The sequence below is a fragment of the Maylandia zebra genome, linkage group LG10, assembly GCF_041146795.1.
Source record: "Maylandia zebra isolate NMK-2024a linkage group LG10, Mzebra_GT3a, whole genome shotgun sequence".
Taxonomy (NCBI): Eukaryota; Metazoa; Chordata; class Actinopteri; order Cichliformes; family Cichlidae; genus Maylandia; species Maylandia zebra.
Window position 1 is genome coordinate 24,893,597 of NC_135176.1, and position 24,461 is coordinate 24,918,057.

At 38.2% G+C, this 24,461-nt stretch overlaps 1 long non-coding RNA gene across 4 annotated transcripts in view; it reads left to right on the forward strand.

Moving 5' to 3' along the window:
• Positions 1-24,461, forward strand: part of LOC143420689 (uncharacterized) — a 71,301-nt gene that overhangs the window by 36,759 nt on the left and 10,081 nt on the right. Inside the window, exon 1 of one of the 4 annotated variants that reach the window (XR_013100413.1) lies at positions 17,678-17,778. The exons of the other annotated variants lie outside the window; for them this stretch is intronic. This is a non-coding gene — a long non-coding RNA (uncharacterized LOC143420689). Of the gene's footprint in view, positions 1-17,677; positions 17,779-24,461 lie in introns of those variants that run through there. 4 annotated transcript variants of the gene reach the window in all.

Below are 24,461 nucleotides of genomic sequence, written 5' to 3' on the forward strand. Positions count from 1 at the left end.
CGGTTTTCCTGGGTCTTTTCACGTGTGCTATGAATAAATTTTCTTTTTTTCGGTACCGGTAATAGTTTTATTTTGTTGTATTTATCCGCGACACCTTAAAGGCCGGTCCATGAAAATATTTTCGGGCATAAACCGGTCCGTGGCGCAAAAAAGGTTGGGGACCGCTGGTGTATATGATCGATTATTGTGGTCAGTATAGTACAACCTAGTACCATTCATTAGTGTACCTTGTGGGCCAAAGTCTGACACATATAGTTTACCACATACTGGACACTCAAAGAAATGCTCTGCAGTGTTGGTTCTGGTACTTGATGCCGCACGCTTTTTCACTTGGCTGCTTTGTCTCTTATTTTCTGTAAACGTCTCTTACCTTATATCATCATATCACATTTCCAGGCGGGTTATTTCAAGCTGTTTATAGCGAAGCTTTTTGTCTTCCTCTTGGCTGTTTATGCTTGGCATCTGGGCTTGCAAATTGTTAAGTTGCAATTGATCTATTGATCTGTATTTCAGGCATGTTTGCTGTTTAACCCAGGGGTGGGCAATCTCAGTCCACGTGTCCCTGCAGGTTTTAGATCTCACCTTGGGTCAACACACCTGAATCACATGATTAGTTCGTTACCAGGCCTCTGGAGAACTTCAGGACATGTTGAGGAGCTAATTTAGCCATTTAAATCAGCTGTGTTGGTTCGAGGACACATCTAAAACCTGCAGGGACACCGGCCCTCGTGGACTGAGATTGCCCATCCCTGGTTTAACCCCTTTCCAGGTTGAAACATCAGTTCAGTATTCTTAGTGCTTATTGTTAGTTCAATTGTAGGATTTCTTTTATTTCGTTACTTAGTGACAAAAATGCTAACATAGAGGTTTTTAAAATGCAGACAGCAGAAGTCATGGTGACTATGACCATTTTTTATATATAATGAATCATTGAAGCCAATAAGTTCTGCTCTTTTGATTTAAATTACAGCATAGCTGCTTAATAGAAGGTTTCACAAACTCGTCAGCCCAAGACTGCGAGGCAATACGTTTTCAGTCAGGAAAGGTGTCTGTACACAGCCTGCACCATATGAAAAGATAATGCCAACCCTGCTGCTGTTTGGCAAATGATGCAGAATAGATGGATCCAGAGATTTGGATTTATTTCTTAGGATAAGTGAGCCATTTGATCTACTGCTCTTGGCAATAGAGAAAAGTCAGCATGTTCACGCTCTTAAGACTTTGAATATATGTGCAAAATTTAAAGCAAATTTATCTAGTTGCTCTGAGATATTCTAGTCTTAACCAAACTGTTAGACTGGCCGATATGTCCATTCTTTCATTTGCTAGCTTAGTTGAAATTGCCCAGCATATGTACCGGTCTTTCTCGCACACGCACACACCAAAAATTGCGGTCGATTCAAATGCAAAACCCTTTTTGACCCCACAAAACCTCTTGAATGTGAACAGCTGCTTAAATTGAGTTGTGTTACCACTTGATCATTCAGGAGGTGCTCTGTCAGTGTGCTGGGTTAAACTGGGAGCTTGTCTGCTTGTCAATCAAAGCAGTACAGGATGAAACATCTCTGTCAAAATCAAATTCACCCCCCGTCAGCTGCACCGCACTGCACTCATTTTGACATCTTTGTTAAACAAGGCCTCTGACAAGTCCTTTCTCTGCAGGCTTAGATAGGCTACCTGGGGAAATCACAGCTGTCTGGGTGTGTGATTGTGTGTATGTACATGTCATACATATCCATGATGCCACCTCTCCTCTACCTAACATGAAAGAAAGGCTGCGCGCAGGTCTGTGTTAGAGCATCGATGTGCTTGGGTTTAGTGACTCCTGGGGGTAATTGACAGGCTCAGGCTCCCTTGCTAATGCTGGTCTCACGGGGGGCAGTTAGGCTGCCTATGCTCAAAGCTGCAGACCTCCACTCATGGAGAATGCATAAAGGGATCTCTAGTGGATCTGTGGATTAGCTGCACTGTAAAGAACGGGGTGGCAAACAAGGCCACAGCAGGTGAAGTTATTCATCATGCTTCACTTGTGTCTATTTGTATGACTTTACAAATTGCACCAAGTATTATAAACAGAAAGACCAATTATGCCTGCATGATATCAAATTCAAAAACCTATAATTGCAGTGCAGTGAATTTGGGCTTGAATGCAGAATTTTAATAATTGCACAGGGTATTTCCTTTTATGTTCTGAAACCATAGTGATGTGTTTATCTTGATTTATTAAAGGTTTTACTGATTGGTTGGTTTAGTACAGTTTCATTATTTTATTCAGTATAAATCAAAATATGAGCAGTTATAGTATGGTAATAGTATGGTAATATACAGTATAGTATTATGTATGTATTTGTACACATTTGACCCTCTGTGTATTAGAAAAAAATGTAAGTACATTCAAACTTGTGCACCCAATACTTATTTAAGTCATTAAAATGTATGCTGTATAATAAATCCACCCTGGAAAAAGAACAGTTTAAAGAAATCATTAAAAGTTCAAACGTACCATGACATTCACACCCGTGATGAATACATGTAAACATTTGGCCACAACTGTACAAACCCAACTCAAACATACAGAAAAGAGCACACCTCTGTCCTTTTTTCCACAGCTTCTCCTTCCATATCTGAGTATTTCTAAGGTAATGTTTGCCACCCACAGGCAGCCTGACATGACCCAACTTGAGGTAGTGCTGACCTGGTAGGTCTCTGCCAGTGGCGGAATTAACAAATACTATCTCTCATCCAGAACATCAAACAGGGCATGGCCTCAAGGAGGAACTAAGGGAAAGGCTAACAGGTATTACTAACGTTGTGTTTGTAGATCTTATCATTTAATATTTAATGAGCTCTTGTATCTACAATGACCCAGTTCTCTACCAAATCAGGCGTACATAATTAATTTACATAGCCATGAATCAAGTATTAGTATTACGAGCAGAAGTAGCAACTGACAAAACACCTCAAACACAAAGGGTTTTTTCATCACTCTGGAAAAGAAGACCAACCATCCAGGCAAGTGCATCAAGCAAAGAAACAGCAGGCACTGTAGTATGTAATACCCAAGTTCTATATTTAATAGTAGTAACTAATAAATATTGAGGGTAAAATCCATTTGGACATTTTTTTTTGCATATTTGTCACACTTACATGTTTCAGAAAATCAGAGCAATGTTAATTTATCTGTGGCAAAGATAACCTGAGTAATTAGAAAATGCAGTTTTTAAAGCTATGCAAACCTCCCTGGCCTTATGTGAAAAAGTAATTGCCCCTCTTCTTGCTAAATTATGAAGTAACTGGGAGTAACCAAATTTTTTTCAAGTTCACTAGCCACACCTAGGTCTGATTACTGTCAGACCTGTTGAATCAAGAAGTCACCTGTCTGACAACACGAACTAGGCTAAAAGATTTCAATAAACAACACATCATGGCGTGGTGTAAATGTCTGTTTTTAATGAGAAACAAAGTCACTGACATCTGTCAGTCTGGAAATGGTTACAAAGCCATTTCTAAGACTCCAGCAAACCACAGTGAGCGCAATTATACAGAGGTGAGGCCTGCAGTTTGCACTTGCCTCAGTTAATGTCAGTGTGCATGATTAGAATAGACTGGGCAAAAATCAATGGGAGAATTCCACAGCAAAAACCACACAAATCCCCCACAGAGGCTTGTTTCATATTTGTCAGGAAAAAAAAAACATCTTTATGATTTCAAAGACTTTTGGGAAAACAATCTTTGGATTGATGAAACAGAAGTTGAACTTTTTGGAAGGTTTGAGTCCCAAAACATCTGGCATAAAATTAACACAGCATCTCTCAAAAAGAGCACCATACCAGCCGTCACACATGGTGGTGATAGTGTGATGGCCTGGAGCTGCTTTGCTGCTGGATGACTTGCTGTAATTAATGGAACCATGAATTCTGCTCTCTAACAGAAAGTCCTGAAGGAAAATGTCCAAACATCAGTTTGTGTCCTGAAGCTCAAGCTCACTTGGGACAATCTTCATTTAAAAATGGCATTTTTTATGATAACTTGGGTTATCATTAAAATTTGCTTGGTGATCTAAAAGATTGAAGTGTATACAAACAATAAGAAATCAGGACAGAGGATTTTTTTTCTGGAAGAGAAGACTTATAAGATGAAAATTGCTGTTTAAAACTCTCCAAATATCCTTTCCTATGATGCATCGACTGCTTTTTACCTCCATCCATTTCTATGATGATTTATATTAAGCATGCTAGATTCTTGAGCTGTGTGTTTAATGCCGGATCACAAGACCTGATAAAGACTTGCACACCTTGCTGTCTTCATAGTCAAACCTCACAGAGATAAAATATGAAACCAAACATAACACGCGAGACACTTGACACAATTAGCTGTTCATCAGAACAGCAACCGTGCCAGCAACACCTCTCCTAACACATCTGCTGACAGAGCAGGAGAGCATTACATCAAAAAGCGGCATGCCCATGCTTCGTTGGTTTCTGAAACTGCAGCGTGACACAACTATTTTATGACTGTATGAAATACATCTTGTTGTCAGTGATGTTAACCAAGCATGGCTGATCACAGAGGATGTGTTTATTTTCTCTGTTTGAGCTTGGCGGTTATGTCTAAAGTCAGCAAAAGTCAGAGCAGAACGTGGTCATGTTAGATGGTTGTAATAAACTGATTACGATCTGACAGCATGTAGATAAACAATAGCTGATATATCACTCAGTGTGCCAGAGAGATTGTGTTAGAGGAGAACTTTTGATGTCGCTGTCTAGACTTCTTAGTGTCCCGCATTGGGAAATGATTGGTATAAATATCTAAGCAACAGTAAGTAGTTCTGCTCCACTCTGTTCAGTTAGAGTCCACTTTTCTTTGCCCTCTTCAGCCCATTTATATGCCATTTCAGGTGGCTTCATAGCTATAGTCTAATTGTACAATAAACTCAAATTCCAGAAACTAACAGTTTCTTGTATCTCTCTTATTTGTTGAACAAAGTACGACTGCACCTGTGTAACGCAGACAGGATGTGGGTGGCATAGGGTTAAATGCTCCTGAGCAGGTAGCCCTGTACAGTCACAGGTCTGCTTTTTTGGGCTTGGCTTGGCACTGTACAGATGGCATTCTTCTGGGGTAAACAAGACATAATCTCTCCCTGCTGCGTGTAATTAATCTCTGTCTTTTGAATATCCCATGTGGCACAGAAATGTACAAATATGTGTGGTGGAAGGCCACACAGTGCTAAACCCCAAGGCGTGGTTGCCTGGTATGGTTGCCTCCTCAGTGGATGGCTGTTTGATTGGTATGTTGGCAAGCTGACAACTTGATTGATGGGCTTTTCTTTTTTTCCTCTCCTTTCTTTTTGCTAAGCCATTCGACTGTTTGTCGTACTCCTGCTATGTTTCTCTTCACTTAAGATGATTGGTTGGTTGGTTGATGCTCATCTGGCTGCTTGTGGTTCTTGCCCTGTGGGAATGAATATGATGTTAGCTGGTTTTCTTTAAACCTTAGAAATCAACCTGATGAGTAAAATGTTAATGTAATTATAGCCAATAATTTAAAAAAAGGTGAAAATTACATTTATAGATCTGTCTTTATTCTTTGAATATTAAAACGAACATGGAAAAATGAAGAAAAGACTTAAGTTTAACGTTCTCCATAACAAAATCTAAAGTTAAAGTTAAAAAACATACCCCTTTGTTTCATTTTTAATATATAAATCTTATTCTTTCTTAGTAGATGGTGTAACTTTATTGTGCATTCACAATACAATGTTTTTTCTTAGTCTAGAACTAGAAAAACTGAAAACACCCCCAGTTGGTTAAATTTCTTACTGTAGGTAGAGTGGTGGCCCCATGATCGGAAGGTCAGGGGTTCGAATCCACTGAACGGCTACCCTGAGGTACCCCTGAGCAAGGTACCATCCCTAAACATTGCTCCCCGGGCGGCCAGTGGCCACCCACTGCTTCACTGAGTGAATGGGTTAAATGCAGAGAGGAATTTCCCCACGGGGATCAATAAAGTATAAATTATTATTATTATTATTTTATGAATATACAAAGGCAGCCACTGGTTCAAAGATGTTAATATGCCACCCACTACTACTCGGTGTTGCAGCCTTGACAGACAGCTGTGCTGTATCCCTGAATGGAACGATAAACATCAAACAATGTTGAAAATTTATTAATTATTTTAAAAATGCATAAGTAAAAAAGAACAAAAAACAGTGGCTGTCTGTTGGCTTCATTAGAATAAACTGGACTATCGGAAACTGAATCTAATCACATTCGGCACTGGGATGTGGACTCTAGCTAAGGGTTAGCCACTCTATAAATGACTGACATTGTGTATCATTATATACAATTATATATTATATAATGATATTATGTTATTATATACAATGTAAAGTTTCAAATTGAAAACATGATTTGATTAAGCGTTTCATACAACTTCCTACACACTGAAAAAAATATGTTATAAAAATATTAAATAGATTGATTGATTAAATTAGGATTTAAAATTATTAGAGTGGCTGACTTGTCTGATTTTTATTTTTCTCATTTAACTACTGTTAAATTTACCATTTGCAAATTAGTTATCATGAACATCCCTAATTTTTCTATGATGGCATCAAGAAAGTTTCCATTAGAAAACGGAAACAAACATTTTTTTTTACCTTATAAATAACAACTTGATTTATTTTTTATTGTGGAGTTGTGCCATTTCAAAATATTAAGAATACTGACCAAAAAATTCATTTTTAATCTCCATGAGTGTTTAATGTTCGGTATGATTTAAAGTTTTTTTGGCAACACATCCTGAGTATGTCCAGACTTGCCCATAAGTGGTTCGAGAGACTCCTCTTCAGAAAGTTGGTGAGAAGGACGTTTAAGGACGTGATGTTTAAAAAATTAATCCCTGGGTCTTTAATGAGGTATGTGGCTCTGCCGCATGTGGGTTTCAGCTGTAACAGTCATCACTGGGTATCGGCCACAAACATTTTTATTTGATTCTATTTTTTCCTGGAGAACTTTAAGTGTTTGTGGGTACAGATTTTTTTTCTGTGAAATGCAGAGATGAATAACAAAGAGAGAAAGAAAGCAAAATGGGACTGAGATGACAAAACCTACAATATTTTCTTTTCTTTGTGTGATTTATATACACGGATGTGTATTGAAAAAGTGTATGAGTTTCTTGACACGTATGAATATAACTGATATATCTTTCACAATGCGACCCTGTCATTTAATGTGATTTAGTTGGAGAAATGCAGAATCACACAAAGAGTGTAATTAAATTTGCTACAACAGGAACATAGAAAAGATACAGTACACACTAACTTTTGTGTATCTACTTCTGTACATGAATACATAGAGTCATAATAAACAAACTTGCATAATATACCATTTAAGATTGGTATATTATTGATATATTACCATTTAAATTTTACAGTGAGACACAATTATAGATGACCCAATTTCAGTATTTAGTCCTGAGAAAAAAAACTAGCTTCATGATAGGCAGATTGAGTTTTTTGATAAGATGAAAGTGCTATAGAGTACTCTCAATACAAGAATGGGTTGAGGACATGGCAAGAGTCGCAGCATTTAATGTCTTACAAAATGCAGTGAATATCTACTAATATGTTTTTGTTTTTTTGTTTTTTGACTCTCATCTCGGTCTATAAACTGTGCCAATGTTTTCTAATAATGGATTTGAATGAATATATGATTCATAATGTGTTTTGGGAAGTGAAGGCTCTGTGTTTGTTGTTGTTTTACAATTTTTTATATAGATTTCAATCAGTGAGAGAATGTGTTTAAATGCGCATAAATGTTATCAGCAAAAGAACCATAACCTTAATCATTGTTTTGATTTATATTTTTGTCGCTTTGCTTCTGGAGGATTTCTTATCTGCTAATCTGCTATCTTTTTTGCTTACTCCTTCAGCACAGGTGCGTAAAACACTTTACGAGAAAGAAAAGAGAGTTACTATAAGTTATGACTAGGACTCATCTTGGTAAGCCTGACTTTCATGGATCATCAGCAGCCTCTTTAGTTGATCCAACATCAGTCATGAAGTTCATGGGTGGGTTGTTGTCAATCGCCACTGTGTAGCTTTTGCTCTTCCCATTTCTTGCAATAGAGGAGCTAATGTACTTCCTGTAGTCCTGCAAAAAAAAAAAAGTTTTACAGTTTTTTGTTGTTTCAGTGTTTCAACTGGCAACATTTTAACACAGAGTTGTACACATGCTTTGAAGGTAGAAAAAAAAGTATAAAGTAGGTAATCGATCATCCGCCAAGTTATTCAGACCATCATAACATTGTTTATTATTACATTTGAACAATTGTTGTAAGATGAATAATCAGATAAAGCAAGCATCCACAGCCCAGGTCTGCAATTACACAATTACACTGTCTGTAAAATGAGTCTTTGTTCTCATACGTAATTGTCAGACATTGCACTGTTGCTATTGAGCAAAGCATTTATCCATTAATCTTACTATTTTCAATCAAGTGTTTGTTCAGTCAGAATGCAGGATGAAGGTGTGTGTATTCTCGGTGTTATTTCCTGTCCTATTGTGTGTTGTCATACAGTGGCATGGTGGGAACATCGCAAGTGTGCTCTCATCTTTTCATAGGAGTGTTTGTCTGTGTTTCTGTGTGTCTAGCGGCCTCTGGTTTCTCACACAAACTAGTAGCTGCTTGCCTCGCGGCTACATCTGAGGTTGGGAGTGTGTACGCGGTGAAATGTGTACATGTCTGCTGTGTGTGGGGTATGAAGTCTCAAAGCGTCAATCAAAATTAAATCCAAAGATTAAAGGAAGGGAATGCCCTTCCCTGCCTTTTAATCATAGTGTTTGTGGTGAAGGAGTCAGGAAACGCAGAGGCTAATGTAGCATACAGTAACTTGTGTTCCGCTTACCTGGACAGGCAGACAATACAATTCCCTTACTGGGAGTCTCATGCCTAATTAATCATTTTTATTATGGGTTAAAGGCAAAGAGGGTAGTTGCCATTGTAACCCAGGTATTTGGTATATTGTTTAAAGCAGAAGGGAGAGGCTTGAGGCAGACAGGTTAATCCTCTCCAGGCAACCGATTATAGACTTCCCTGTCCCGTCCTTCCTCCCTTGTATCATCTCATTGACTCACCCTTACACTCCCTTCACTCCTTGTTACCTGATTTTTATCCCGAGCACCATACCCACCCCTTCTCTCTTCTCTTTCCTCACACTGCTGTCCAATTTCAACATATGGGATACGTAGCTCATGCCTCATGTCACCACTTTTACTTTAGCATATGTGTAGCTAAAGTAGAGGGAACACATTTTATTAATATTAACATTGGGAAAAGTTTAAACCAGAGTGTACAGTATAAACGCCTTTATCCATTCTTTTCCCCATGGTATGAAAAACACTTTGAAAAATACTGTTTGGTTTAAACCGCTAGCATCTCCAAATTATGCATACTTGTTCGTGAAGTATAGTCCTTGCTGATGAACATGTGAGTTACTCCACAGCCAAACCTTTAACATTTGCTACAATGGGATGCTTTTTCACACCCTCGCAAATAAAAACTGTGTACATCATTTGATCTGACTAATAGACCAACCAACGACTTTACATGGTTTTCTCTTCAGTCACAATGTGCCGCACAATATTTTCTGACTAAGCCAATCAACATTTTTACCAGCTTTTAGAAAAATGTTCACAAGGTGGGGCCTGCTTTGTTCTTACAGTGTGTTGATGTTCTCTGTGTGCCCCTGTCTGTTCTAAAGACATGCATGTGAGCTCTGAATGTGGTTGTCTGTGTCTCTGTGTTAGCCATGTAATGGACTTGTGACCTGTCCAGGATATACCCCTCCTCTCATCTTATGACAACCATACGACCCTGAAAAGGGAAAGTGAGATGGTCTTCTCTGGACCAAAGCTCATCTACAAAGGACTGAGGCAAAGTGGAAAACTAAAAATTCTATGAAACATATGCTCCCATCGAGATTTCATGTTTTCAGGGATTGATATGTCATAGCTATTACAACAGCATGGCTTCATATCAGAAGAGTCGGGTACTGAACAGTATGGGCTGAAACACTTCACGTCCCTGCTGGTTAATTCCACATATGAACACTTAGGAGGATGGGAAGTGATAGAGTTACTATAAATAGTTGTAGTAAAGTTGTTGTAAAATAAAATTCATGTCAGTGACATGCATGCAGGAATCTGGCAGTAGCACATGATAATTTATTGCAAAAACCTTCACATTTGTCACAAATATTTATGTATTTAGTCGACAGATGAAGATCCTGAAGTTCAGTGATGATTACATTTATCCCAAGATACATTTCCTGTAACAAATACATGATTATAAATTAGTATATGAAAGTAATTTGTACAAGAGAATAATTTACAGTGTTGTTAGTGTACTTCTTGTTTTATATTGTTTGGGTAATTGAGCTGGATTAGCTTTATTTCTAATGCATCGTAAAACAATGAGGCAAGAAAGGCGACGTACTGGAGCAGACGAGCTTTTCTGCTGAAGCTTTGATCTGCAGAATATCTAATCCTTTAATGGATGAATGCTGAGTCATCCCGACAGTCGTCACACCGAGAACCATCTGTCACACACACAGCAGCAGCTTATGAAATCTGGACTGTACCACGATGAGCATTACTTCCTCATAATTCATACAACATATAATGACTTGAACTATTTTTTAATGTGGTTAATACACCAAGATTATTTTTCAGTTTACTTTTCTATGTCTTTATAGCTTTACTGGCTCTCTCTTGTTTGTCTTTCATGTGGCTGTCATTTCCTTCACTTCCTTTTTCTTTTTTTGGTTTACAGTTTCTAGTCACACTGCCAAAACCAGAGATTTTGATTCTGGATCAAACATCAATGTTTATCACCCAACTGTGTTTACTTTAGCACTGACAAAAACATCTTTATTTTGCCAGTTCTCAATTAAGACACAGAACCCACACAAAATAAGCTTTCACTTTGTGCAGCTGCCTTGAAAAAACTAACACCCCCTTAGACACGTCAACAGATGTCTCACTGTCCATTTTATCGTTTCTATATCTCATGTAGATAGCTGCTTAGGATGTAACTGTTTTTTATACAAAACCTATACATGCACTATATACATGCAAGCTGATCCAGAATGATCTGATTCCACTTCAATCAGATCAATTCCTGAATTCAAGATGAAGTATGGAAAACAGGATTTGACATCTGGAATATTAGAATATAAGATTTGTTCTGGTGTGTGCTGTAAAACTGTCCTTTTGCAATCCAACCTCTAAGACGAGAGCGGAGGCGGTTGAATGTTTTCGGTGCCATTTATCTGTCTGCCTGTCGTCAGGATTACGCGAAGACTAGCAATTTTATGAAATATTAAATAATGTTGATAAAATAATTCCAAGATGAAACTCACATAATTGGACCCAAATTAAACTTAAATATGTTATGACAGATTTCCAAAGAATAGCTGTCATTCTGGACTGACTAGCTTTAAAGGTCCCAATTAGGCCTTTGCTCCCTCAGTGCACCTGAGGGAAGCCATCACCCACAAGATCTCTCCCCCACCCCTTACGAGATCAATCCCTGCGCAGGGATTAGAGATGGTTTGGATGAAACAGAGGACCCACAAAGCTTCTTGATCTTTCATGTTACTATGTGAGAGAGTAGGTGTTAGTTAGTGAGAGACGAATGGAGGCAAAGGCTCCAGCATGCTACTGCAATGGTATTGCGTTAGTAACATGTTGGAAATACTTTATTACTAAAGAGCTTTGCATTGCTCCGCAGACACATGCCCTTCTATTTTATGCTGTCTACTGCGACTGGGTTAGGTTTAGGAAGAAAAATATATAGAACAAGCAGAAACGTTGAATACTCATGTGGGACCTTTTATCTCTTTGGAGCCTGCTGCTGAGAATACAGAAGGCAGCCTGGTGTTAATAAATTAGTGGTCGGTGTTGGGGATGAGCTAATATCCAGTAGGCTGCATAATAATCAGTTACAAAAAATGCCCATGAATAGACCCATTGTTTGTTAGATTTCTGCTCAGTGGCAGTGGCGTGGCTGCCCCTCTGTTGGTCTTCCTTGGTCTCTTGTGTTCTGGGGGCCTCTGGATGTCTGGAGTTTTGATCTCCTCCACACCTGCTTCATGCCCTGGAGGACGGGGCTGTGGCCCCCCCACACCCTCTAGCAGATTATTACATGAAGGAACCTTTTAAAAAAAACAAAAAACAAGCGCGTCCATGCTCACAGGTGTACACACGGGTGATCACACCCACAAACTACACCCTTTTTGGCTCCTACCTCAAAGCACACTGTGTTCTATTGATCTTATGTGCTGCACAATAATGTTTAACATTTAGTATTTACTGTCATATTCCCATATATCATTGTGATGTTGTTTATTCTATTACTCTTGTTCTCTTCTGCTTGCTTTCTTTTTTCTTTCTCAGCAGGTGATCCAGGTGATTGATATATGCTTTTTTTTTTCTCTGCCCGTTCTGTTGGTTTTTGTCTTTTGCCCTTCTCCCCCGTCCCTCTTCTCAGCTGTTTCTCTTTCCCTCTTTCTTTCTCCCCTTCTTTCCCCCAGTCAAGTCTGTCCCGTATTCAGTAAGTGAAAATAAAATAAACAATAAAAGGTGAATCAAATGGACCATTACGGCAAGGCTGGGATGGTCAGTTTGGTAAAGTAAATCCGTTGGGCATCTTTCTTTGCCTTTAGACAACAATTCTGATGGCAAAAGAGCCAAACGGGACAGGCCAAAAAAAAAAAAGAAAAAAAAAAAAAAAAAAGATTTCTGCTCATCACCCAGTCCATACTCAGTCTGCACATACAGCAGGGCTACGCACTCAATCGAATTCCCATAATCCTACTCATTGCGTAGGTGGAGAGTTGCGCAAATGAACACCAGCGGAGATCTAACGAGGTGTGTCTGCACATTTGTGAACTGTCAGCATTCACTGGGAGCTGGGTGGACGGTTTCTGTCTGTCTTAGTCTGTTGATGGGTTGTTCCGCTTTTGTACCTGTTTGCCTGCTAACCCGCTTAGGTTTTCATCTGTGCTGGACTTTACCATAAGGAGATCACTACGCAAAACTTTGAATATGCTAAAATGGCAGACACGTTGCTCTACTTACCAACCGGCTGTCATTACACATCCATTATAAAGTGCCACAAGGTGCCAGCATCTCCAAGATTAGCCTTTCAATGGGATCATCCGCAACCACAGAACAACAAATAACCACAGATTGTATGGGGAAAAATGTGACAAATAACAAACCTCTAAGATCTGAAAAAAACCTTTCTTCTGTTAGCTAATTTATTTTTTGATTATTTGTACAAATCCCTGTTAATTGTATACTATTGATTTATAATACTGTGGTAATTCTGTGCTGCAGCTGTGGCTTACCCTGTAGCCTGAAATGTGTCTATGGATAACAGCAACGCAGAGCGTAACAACTGTGATGAATCCTTTTGGTAGCACTGTGCTATGTAAACATAATATTTTGATTATCACAAATATCATAGTGCTGTATAACAAATTGTAATTGTATCTAGTTTGCTCAATATTGACAAAGGAACAATAATTTATTGACATTTTTCTCCCCCACATTTGCCACAAATAATTTGGTTTTCTGTTTTTTTCTTTTCTTTCATTTGTTTTAAATCTTAATATTATGTTAATATAAATTCTTAATTTGGAAAATGCTCACTTTTCAAAACTATGAAGACTCTTATTCATAGAGCTGTGATAAACGTCTGCTTCCTCACTTCATCATGCTAAACTACATTCAGTTCATATCTGAAAAAGGCTGTTCTGTTGCTTTATATTCATTAGTTTGCTTCTTTTTTTCTTTTTTAAAAATCTGATCACAAGTGCTACTTTTCCAGCCCTCTCACTAAACATTGGACGTCGGATAGATTTAGAACTCGTGTCTATATTGGGCCTGTCAGTCCATCTGTACGGCGTCCAATCTAGGTCCACAATTTGGACGTCCAACTATGACCCAACCTGGACATAAATATGATGTTCAATATTTAAACTTTGGATGTCATGTGGACGTCTATGATGCAGGGAGTTTACATGATTAACAATTTTTTTTTTTTTAATTTACAAATGACAACATTGTTGTAATCAATATGATAGATATAAATATGGATCATTTATAAACAAACATGATTTATTATGTGTTAGCCTGTTGATTTATTCAGTACATGTGGGGGTTTTTTGTTTTGTTGGCTATTTTAAATTTTCCTGTTTTTCTTTAACTGGTTTATTTTAATTATTAGACTTATGTGCGTGTAATCAGATTAAAACTGACATTTATTAAGATTTTATGAAATATTAAAAACATTGAAATCCATGTTAAATGTCAAATAATAATGGTTAAAGTATGTAGAAAAAAAGGGAATTCGTGTTAAAAGGAGTACAATGTGTTTAATAAGTTTAACATAACATTTGCAATATATTTTTGTTTTAGTGAGGTTGGTCTCCTGTTTTATTGTGAAGAGCTGTGTAAGAGGAAGTGAGTGTGTTTGTGATTGGTAGCAGGAAAGTGTGAGAAGTTTGTGCAAGTGACTATGTAAGAACTGGACTATCTGCTCGACAGTCTTTGTTGATGTGCACATTTTGCAAACTGCCTGTGCGAAGCTCAGGACATTTCTGCTCCAAATCCCCTGTACAGCTGCTCACTTTTGTTTGAAGTCGAGAGCTCACGCCACCTTTGAGATTCCTTCAAACTAAACTGTTTCTGCACAGAAAACATCATCTCCACCCTCTGGAAACCGGGGACTTCAGAGCCTATACATGTGGAAGCAGTATAAAAAGTTTAACCTTGAAAAGATGTCCACAACAACCACATTTGGACTATAAATAGCCAGTACACAGAGGTCCTATGGACATCAACACTAGAAGTATAATAGACATCGAAAATAAGACGTCGCCTGACGTTGCAAAACAACCCCTTCAGTGGACCAAAACTGTACGTCCAAAAATGACTTATAAAGACGTCACTCCAACGACACTTTGCGCAGTGGGCTTGGTTGCACTCAAATCTTCCACTGCTTTAAGCCTCTTTGTATTTAGCAAACAGTTAGAGCTAACACAGGACACAAAGACATGCATGCATGCATGCACACAATGACGCTTGTTAGGCCCTGGCATAGAGAAGAAAAAAAACTAGTAAAGGAGGGAGAGGGAAAAAAAATATCCCTGAGGTAGCTTGTAAATTGCACTGGAATGCTGATTTAACCAATGAAATCTCAGGAATTGGAGCCAGAGTAGGAGGAGCGGGCATTCAGCAATGATGATGTTAATACAGCCAATTAGAGTTGTGCGACCACGCTCAGTTTTCCCCCCTCCACAATGTCAATGGCAACATTTATCCCCCAATAAAACAGACATGATCTCAGGTGCTTGGGCCCTGCCAGGGCTTTCCGTTCCTACAAATTTCAGTTGATTGTACAGTGCTACGCCTGTAAGCACTTGGAGGGCTGATTACTGAGCTTGTGTTACATGTTTAAAGGGAGAATCCACTCATTTTTATGAGCGGGGTGGGGTGTTTCTCTCTGCAGGTTAAAATATTAGTTCTTAAACAGATTGCCAACAACACACAGAGAGAAAGTTGACACAGTAGATGTATTTCAAGCAGGATTAACCCCCTCGGGTAGGAAACAGCGGGAAGGACACAACAACCTGAAACAGTTAACAAAGGGATAAGATCAAGAATCTAAATCACATCAAACATCAGTTTTTCCAGATCTCACTCTTTATGCAGTTAATTGGCAATATACTTTATTAGATTTTATTAAGTTGGGTTGAAAGTTAAGTAAACGTGATAAGTTTACTTAAATGTTAAAGGAACATATGAACTTTTGTATGTAGCATATGAGCTTCCTGGCAACTATAAAAACCATGCACAACACTACCTACTCAAGCATAACATCATCAGATAAACTGTACATGGATATTCTCTGTGTGCAGACAAATGAAATGTGAAAACCCCCCAGAAATAAAAGAAAACAGACACGGAGAGAGGAGAGCAGAAAACTTCAGATGTATGCTTCATATTTGTGCAAAAATTTGTGATTTACTGCAATTACAGTAGCAATGCAGTTAATCTGCGCAGGATTGTTTCATATTTTAGAAGGTATGGCTGAAATATTATTTTAAAATGTTTTGTACTCTCAACATCTAAGTTACCCAGCTGCCTTTGTAGATTGAAATGCATGTTTTTCAGAGGCTTGGACGTCTTTTTCTAAATGAACTAAGTTAAGGTAAAGTTGTAATTATGAATAATGCGTAACGAGCTACTTAGATATGTTTATCCAGAGTGTTTTGTTCTTTGCGCTGTAGCAGGTTTAGTTTAACCAAGAATAAAGAATTCAGCCTCAGCGTAAGGACAAAGAAATAAAATACTGGACTCTTTTCTCCATTATGCTGCATTCATGCAGTCAACAAACGTTTAATTGGTAGCAGTTTATCTAATTCATGAAAACATCACACAATATTTAGTCATTTTAAATCTAACTTAAAGGTATTTTTTTCCATTTAATGTTGGCTAGTAGCTCATGTTACCACACCACAGCTTCTGCCCTACATTCATGCTGTTACCTTAAAATTACAGTCAAATATTTGGTTGCGGCAGCCTCACTGTCTAAATGGAGCTCTCTGACGCTGCTTGTGTGTTCTGCACCAGCAAGAAGGTGTGGATGAAGTTGCCGCTAATCTTGTTTTTGCATCTAAACACCATAACGTTTTAATCTGCACGACAATGTTGGCTTAAGCCTGAGGAAGCCTGCTGAATTAACACAGTAGTACGGGCTGTGTGGTGTGTTGATGTTTTGGAGGAGGTCAGTGTGTATGCTTTTCTCTGCAGTACTTTTTTGTAGCTGAGTTTTCAAAAAGTTGTGCGTGATGGTTCAGATCCTTCATGTGTGTTTGTGCGCTCTTGTAAATTGTGTTACTGGTTCAGGAGCAATTAATTTCCTGGAGTGCAGCTGGAGTGCAGAAAATGTTGTGTAGCTACCTCACAAAAGAAGCAAGATTACACTAAAAGTGGAGCATGCTTCAGCTCTCCTAGCTGCATAATTGCACGTGTGCACGGCCTCCTTTTAGAGTTTTTTTGGATATCGAGTAATGGTTTTGCACATAATACAAGCTTGCTTGTGTTATATACAAAAACAATTAATTACATATGTTACTTTTTATTTAGTAATTAAACAAGTCATGCCTGGGAAAGTAAACCAGTTTACCTGTATCCTACTCCTAACTAAGGCAGCCAAAACTCTGACTGAAAGGATTTCAGCCTAAAGAAATCAGCTATGACACGGTGAAGTATCCTGTGTCAAAATAAGATTTAGTCTTATTAGGACAAAGCAGTTTCTAGGTTTGTCGTTGAGTGCGCTGCCAAAAGGCACATTTTGGCAAATTTGTCAGATTTCATGCTTCCTGTTAGTTACATCCAGCTGTGTTCTCCAGACCTCTACCTCTGTTTTCTCGCTATCACACTGTTTTCATTTGATTGTGTTCCACAAAGACAGGGTGTTCAGCATTATCCAGCAGTGATCTTCACCTCTTCCTTGTCATTAGCAGTGCCACTTAGCAGCTCAGTTATCTTCCTGAGACAATGCTTCATCACTGGATTAGGCTTTAATTGGCTGCATTAGCTGGGTGCCTTCCCCCCGGCTCTGCAGCAGCTGTGATCTCAAATGCCCCGCCGCCTGAGCCAGACACACTGAAGGCTTTGCCTCGCCACTAAGAGTCAGGTAGGAATGGCAATATGTTTTGGAAACTGGTGCACTTTTGGATAAACAATACAATTCAACACTTGCTTGTAATTATGCTGCCATGGTTACTTTTCTAACTAATGCTAATCCTTTACTTTAGACCATAAAACAACAAAAAGGCAAGATGAGTAAACTCAGTGGCTCGTTAGCAACCATGGGGTCAGAGAAAAAAACCTAATCAACGTGTACATTTTTGCTGGGTCCTGTATTTATTTATTTTTTTTGATTAATTGGTTTGGGGCAGTTTACATATTTAAAAACACATTTCAAGATGTTATAGTCATTTTTAATGTCTTCCTGGCTCAGCAAATTCAATACAAAAATAAAACAAAAACAACAGAAAAACACACAAAAACCTGCATAATGGCCTTAAAAGGGTTCGGACCAGTACTGACATAAGTGAAACATGAGGTTTTCGGTCCTGGTATTCCAAAGCTGTGAAGGATTCAATTTTTATATGCTCACATAAAAAAGGTAATCAAGTTAAAATGCACAAACACGCTTCGGATGACATGTTTCCGCTCTACATGCAAAGTTTTTTGCACGTCTATTGTCTTTTCCTATCTCCACAACCACATCTGCTAATCTTTAAGGTTTTTTTTAATGAATCTTATTAGGACTATTTGGTTGAACTGAATCCATTTGTAATTATTGCTTTAATTGAAAACTAATTAAACAATATTAAAGGATCCAGGTTGAGGCTTTAGTGCTATAAAAGATCAGCTCGGCTCAGTCGAGGCCTTATGTAAGGCCCTGCAGCGCTGACCCCACATCTGCTGCACAAGCCTCCTATAGAAGGCAGGCAGAGCTTTGTGTGTGTGTGTGTGTGTGTGTGTGTGTGTGTGTGTGTGTGTGTGTGAGGGGCTTATGGCTCTGCTGGCCCAGCGAACAGCCTGGCAGGGTTTATAAGACAGTAAGGACTCTATTATAAAGCACTCTGTCTGCCTGTTTGGAGGTAAGACTGTGCTCTAACATATAGTGGGAGACTTCAGTATAAATTTAAAGTCCTTATTACATCATTGAAATTCTTCTTTTTATTTGTTTGTTGTTTTTGTTTCACCCCTTTGCTCTGTAAAGCGTGCTGTTTGGTTTTTAAAAGGTTTTCTTTGTTCTGTTTTTTAGCATTATCTCCTTTAAATTCATGTTTCCTAGTAATTTTCACTGCTGAAGCAAAGGGATTTACAGCCATTTCTTGCTGTCTGCATTTTTATGAAAGCCTGAACAATAAAAGATTGTACTTGCAGCACAAGTAGAGTTGCACTTCGGGTCAGTTCAGAGCAGCTTTCACATTTTTTTAATTCACTTTTTATATAAGTATATGAAAATAGATTTAAAATAATAAAAAATTAAAGAAAAGACTACATAAATGTCACTGCATGATGCAGTGATGTTACACTAAAATATACATTGGTGTTATAAACACTAAAAATGATGTTACATTTTGGCATTTGATGCATTTCTAATAAAAACGGCCTAAATTGCAAATCATTCATGTATTTAATTTGATTTAGCTCAATAAATAAATAAATAAATGCACGTTTAAAAGTGTTTTTGAAAGTTCTCGAGATCAGACAGGCTACAAAAAAAAGAGACAACATGATTTGTTCTGAAATTATAGATACCTCAGCAGATATATTGGGTCTAATTAAAAGAGCGGGCATCCACGTACATATTTCAGACTTTAAAGCGCAGTGACCTAAGAATAATTTCAAGCATTAAGACCATGAGTTGAGATACTTGAATTCCCTTCAGGAAGACAAATATTCGATGACACGCGCGCGCGCGCGCACGCATACACCAAGGGATGATTCATGTCTATAATGCGTCCTCAGCTGGAGACTGAGGTTTAAAGCCTGGAAATCGATCCGTGTCCATCAGATCAGGTGACATTTGCTGCCTCCTCTGGCTTCTGTTAGATGATCACTTCTGATATTTGCACTCTTTTTATCTTCCTTGCTCTTCTGGCCTCATGTTTTCGGATCATAATCTCTCTCCTCTTCTTTTTGTGAGAACCAAAACAACGAAACGGTTTCATCTTGTGACGCTTTATATCCTCCGCGGTGCACTCTGGGACTTCTTTTCTGCCTTTTTTGGGGTCAGAAACACTGAAGTGCGGGATTATGTTCTCCCAGTATTATTTTCGTTAAGTGGGGTATTTTTCTGCTCCTGGTAAATAAGGAGCTTCATTTGTAATATTTTAGAATACGATTAGAGATGCAAGCAATGTTTATTTTGCTTATCTTCCCGTCCTTTTGTGTTTCCGGGGGAGGTGGACATTTAAAGTGACAAGGTTTAAGTAGCCTATACTTTTCTAAGAGTGTGTATGAAGTAAGAAGCATTAGTTCCTTATTTTCAGGAAGAAATATAAATACACGAATGCCCACATATTTTATAAAATAAAATAAATAAACCACGCAGGCACTTTTTAAGGCCAGATAAATTTTACGCTGTGTATATTTTTTTTGATGTTTAGTTTTTTAAAATTCCTTTAGATATTTTTCCTTAGATTAGAAATATGGTATAAGGAACCGTTATTAAAAACGATTTGTTTACTTACTTACAGTTACAGTTGGATTTGGTGAGGGACTTTTGAGAAATATTTCAACCGTAACTGACAAAATGAAACAGTAAATGTCCCTTTTTATATTTCTATGATGAATCACGTTTAGTTGAGCCTGAATCTGCCAACGTGTGTCACAGTTTGTTTGTTTTATTCATTAATAAAAGAAAAACTCTTATTTTTTGCTTTAATCCCCTTAAATTCCTCCACTTTGTCTAAACGTCATCCTAATTGTATTTTTAACCCCGATGTCTTCTCTGGTTCAATAAAAAGCGTCTCTTGTCGACGTTTCCTTTTGATTAAAGGTTTTTGCTCGTGTTTTAATGAATATTAACAAGCGGAGTGAAATGCCTGTTTGAATTATCCGTGGAAAACCGATTTTTATTCCGAGCAAATTAGCTCATAAGATTTTTAGTCGTTTGGTGTTGCTCGTGGCTTTTTATTTCAAAGAGGGAAAATTCACTTGTCGCGATATTAAAATGAATGAAGACGCACACGGATCGTCGCTAATCGCCGTTTCTTGCACAAAATAATTTTCAGCTTTTAGTGGTGGCTCCCAATAAAGGCTGTCATGGAAAAGTTAACAGCATCTGTGGGTAGACTGCATGCATGGGTTAACCAGTGGTCTGTTTATTAGTGCCATGTCAAATTAAACGTGTTTGGCGTTTTAGTTCAAAAGCTGAGCAGGAAGTTAAAATAAGTGTAATTAAACCAAATAGACTGCTGACATGAACGCTTTTCTTTTTTCGTTCTTTTTCTCTCTCTTTTTAAACAATGCAGTAAAATGATCAGTTATTAGTGCTGAGGTTTCTGCTGCAGGTTTAAATCTCCATCAGCTCAGCTCACTTCTTTTTGTTTCTGAACAAACCTCATGATGTCTTTCTCACACAGAGCCAAGTCTCTTTCTTCTTCTGCTTCTTTTTTGTCTTAAAGGGCGGTAAATTCTTCTCCCCTCCTTCTTTCCTCCTTCATTTTTAACCAAAGGTCTGTTTTTGATTGAAGCCTAAAGGTCAGCTTTGGAGTTTTACTTTTAAAGCATCTCTGACTCCAGCTTTGTGGCCAAAAGCTAACAATAAAGCCCTCAACTCCCCTTGAAATAACTGAGATTTTTTTTTATCAAGCCTCTGAACACCCTTTTTCCTTCAGTGGGCTTAAGTGCTTTCATGTCTGTAATAACTTTGTATACAGTGTATGTATACACGCTAAGCTACAACAAGGTGATAATAAACCAGCTGCTAACTGCTCATGGTGTGGCTAAAGCCTTGCAGAATTATGACTGGTGTGCCAAAGATTTGGAGATTTCATAAAAAAAAATGAGTACATGTCAATAGGTTTTGATTTAATATCACTGTGGTCACTTTCGCCAACTAGTTACAAAACCAGACAATTTTAATCAAATTCCTCAACTGGTTGGAGTAAAGTTGTGCTGCAGCTTCACCATAATGGGGCTATGTGGGATTTCACTGTCATCAAGAGGTAAAAGGTTCTGATTGATGCAGAAAATGTTTTTTCTCTCAGTTTGCAGCAAGGTAACCTTAGCTCAGTTGCTTTTCACTTTATAATGTGTATTTTACTACTTTTTTTTTCTCCATCATTTGAATGTACTCCAAATACAATGCACTTACTGAAGTGTAAAGTACTGAAACTACATATATAAAATACATGCAGAGAATTTCTTGTATAATCTTTTTCCACAAATTAATATGAATATTAAAACAGAACTGATTCTCCTAAAAACACAAACGTAACAAACCAATAAAGCTCATTTAGTGTTCTTCCATCGTGTATCCATCAGCAGCTCTGCAGCCCTTCCCTGAGCCCAGAGCCAGTGCTCGAGCCACCCTGACTGCTTGTATTTGATATGGTTGCTGGGAGTTCTCTCTCCACTCCTCAATGGCCTGTGCAAATGCTTTTCATCAGACCTGAAGTGATCTTCATACTGACAATTGCTGATAACATGAAGTTCACACACAAGGACACAACTGCGTGACCGCCATCAGCTTCCTTGTTACTAAGATTCAGCATTTTTCCATTTGATCAGTAAGGAAAAACCTGATTTTTATCATTCATGTTGTCCAAGGATTTTCCTGGAGTTAAAAGCAGGCCCTCACGCTTTTCCTCTAAATGTACACTCAAGTAGGAAGGCTTTCTGACAGTTTTTTATTTTAGAGGATAGACAGCTACCTTTAGGCATGTATGTTTATCAGACTTTTCATGATTATTTTATTTGAGGTCTGCATGTGAGCTTGAAGTTCCTATGCTGTATATGCGATGTGATAGGCCAAACATAAAAATGTGACATTTAGAGCTGTTGAGGATCTTCTTTTGAGGTTAAAGGTGCAGCCGTAGGCCTTTAGTGTTGACTCTATAAAATACACAAAGTAGAAGTAAAGATACTTGTAATTATATTACCCAAAATTACAGGTTGGATTTTTAACCTTGGTTTAAAAAAAAAAGAAAGAAAAAAAGCCTTGGGTCAGTATGGACGTTTACTTTGTCTCTCCTCCTGCTGCCTGCTGTTAGTCATGCACAGGCCTCCCGTCCTGCCTCCAGCTCTGGTAGACACAGAGGCACTTTCTCAGGGCTGCAGCTCGGCTCTGCTGTTCCGTGATAATGATAAGGCCTTAAATCCCTCTGTAGATTTGACCTTTGTCCTCCTTCTCTATTTTTAAACTGTCTTGTGCATTTTGAGAGTTGTGATCTGGCCGGTGCTGGAAGGATTAGGTGTATGTTTGGGCAGAGGTGACTTTGAGAGCCCCCCTCTGTTTGGTTTGGCAACCCAGCAACCACCACACAGCTGCTGGCATAACCCTGCTTGATCTACCAGATACCCAAAATCATTATGTGGTGTTTGTTATGGAGGGAGAATAGTGAGGAGAAAAGAGGGGAGAAAAAAACAGAAAAGAAGATAGATTTAATTTTGTTTGAGGAAGACTTTGAGAGTTCGGCCACTCAGACATGTTACAGACGTTCTTTCAAACTTGATTAAAATACTTATCATTCGACTTCCTCTTTTAAGACGTTACCAACGGGCTATTGACCGAGCACGTGCTACACTGGCTCGCGTGTTTAATCCATGCTACTTTTAATCAAAAATCATGCAAAATGATATGGTAATGTCCTCACCCCACCTTTTTCATAGAGTGTCTGGGATAACGGTCACGCCATACTAAAAATTCTTAGGCAAAACTTTACTGAATGTAATGATGCTCATGTGCTGTAAATCTAAACATATATCATATAGAACTCAAAATATATAAAACTCAAGGAAAAAGTTACAAAAATTCAGCACAGGTAGTTTTATTTTAGCAACTCTTAATAGACTTTAATAAATGAAACTCACATCAAAACTCATTCTACATGATTTACTCTAACTCTAGCCCTTTTGTTGTTTTTGTGTATTTAAATTGAGCTTATTGCCACAAATTAATATCCTGTTACATTAAGTGGCTACTTTGTTTCACATTTTATCCTGTTTTTTTTTTTTTAAAATAAACTCATAACTGAAATCTGGAAAAATGCTAAAAAAAAAAATCTATATTTTCTTCTAAAATGCAGTGGAGCATTAGAGTAAAAAGGACCGGTACATGAAAAATGACTATATGTGTCTCAAAATATACTTTAAAAAGCTTTTTTGAGCTCTGAAATGAAGCAGGGGTAGTTTTCAGATTAATCAAATCACAAAGCAGGTTTTGTTCAGAATTTTTAAAAAATACACATCTTTAAAGGTTCTTTGAAGAAACTACAAAGAAGAGTGACTTTTTCCAAAAAACCCCATAAACAAACAGATCCCAGCTCTGTTTCAAACCCCCTTTTCCTCGACTGACTGGGGCCGTCTCAAGCATTTGAACAGTCAAGCAGTCTGTCATTCTTACAAAGACAAACTCGTCCTCCGGCTGACAGTTAATGGGTTTGGCCCACTGATTAATTGTGATAAATGGGAGCTCATTCATAACCCATTGTGCAGTTGGCCCCTGTGTGCTGTCAGTGGTCCTGGATACAAAGACAGCAGCAGAAAGTTGAGTCACTGTTTTTACAGTGGAAAGAGGCAAACTACTGCCCCCCATTGGCCTCAGGTGCTCACTGAGAACACTGCAAGGGC